This window comes from Mobula birostris, chromosome 11 (assembly GCF_030028105.1).
Source record: "Mobula birostris isolate sMobBir1 chromosome 11, sMobBir1.hap1, whole genome shotgun sequence".
NCBI lineage: Eukaryota > Metazoa > Chordata > Chondrichthyes > Myliobatiformes > Myliobatidae > Mobula > Mobula birostris.
Window position 1 is genome coordinate 4,030,644 of NC_092380.1, and position 1,029 is coordinate 4,031,672.

Genomic DNA, 1,029 nt, shown 5'->3' on the forward strand with positions numbered 1-1,029 from the left:
TTCACTTCCTCTCATTTTTCTATCTTTATTGCTTATTTATTTGCAGTTGTTGTTTTGATCTTTTTGTGGCTTTGTTTCTTTGTATTTACCATGCATGCCTTCAAGAAAAGGAATCTCAGGGTGGGATATGGTGACATTACAGTATAAATACTTCGATAATAAATTCACTTTAAACTAAGAATCCCTTTGATATTTGAACTGCTCAAGTTCCTCCCCTACGATCCGGTTTTCCCCCTATACTCTAGCTGAAATTAACATTGATAAAGAAATCCAGATACACTTTGTAAAGTATGCTATGATCTTTTGTATGAACCAAGACCTGGTGAGATCTCAGATTCGTCTGGCAAAGCAACCTCTGGTGTAGATCAATGCAGTAGTGACTTAAAGCAATGACCAGAATAGGAATCAGACCCTGCAACGCAACGTATTGATGGAGCTCTGATAGTGATCTTTACAGTTATCAGACAGTCATGCATACTTAAACAATAGCCAGTCAATCAAGGACAATGTTTAATTCAATAAAGTAAATCAAATTGAATGAAGATTAACCAATGCTTGCCAATTGCTGTTTATAATGAGTGCAGTATGTGATTTTATCCCAACATGAACACGGGACATTAGCAAGGACGTTCGGTATTTCCCCAGCCTCTCGGTTCCACGTGCTAAAATGCTCGGCATCCCATGAAGAGACCCACGTGCGTCTGTTCAATGTTTCCTGCTGGACCCTCTTAGCCAATTGCCTTCCGCTCAGGACCAGCTCCCCGCCTCATTTTTCTTGATGGACAGAGAAACTGCCCAATCACTCTCCCTACCTAGAGGACCGTCCCTCGCCGTTTGATCAAGCAAAGGACGGAGCACTTTCGCTGGATTGACGTGCTGATGAACCAATCCTGGCTTAAAGTCTAGAGCCGATCGCGTGACGCCACCTAGAGTGACTTACTCACTGGCCAGTGATTCCCGAGCAAACATGATGGAAAGCCAATAGAAAAATGAGAGAGGTGGGGCCACGCTTTTCATTTCCTTATAAAA

The 1,029-nt window shown here is 42.3% G+C and overlaps 1 protein-coding gene across 1 annotated transcript in view; it reads left to right on the forward strand.

The window, feature by feature from the left end:
• The window catches only part of bcl2l12 (BCL2 like 12), a 59,317-nt gene extending 58,522 nt beyond the window's left edge, over nt 1–795 (forward strand). The window contains exon 10 of the transcript XR_011887698.1: nt 622–795. The gene's annotated coding sequence lies outside the window, so the exon portion shown is untranslated. The remainder of the gene's footprint in view (nt 1–621) is intronic.
• The last annotated feature ends 234 nt before the right edge of the window (nt 796–1,029 follow it).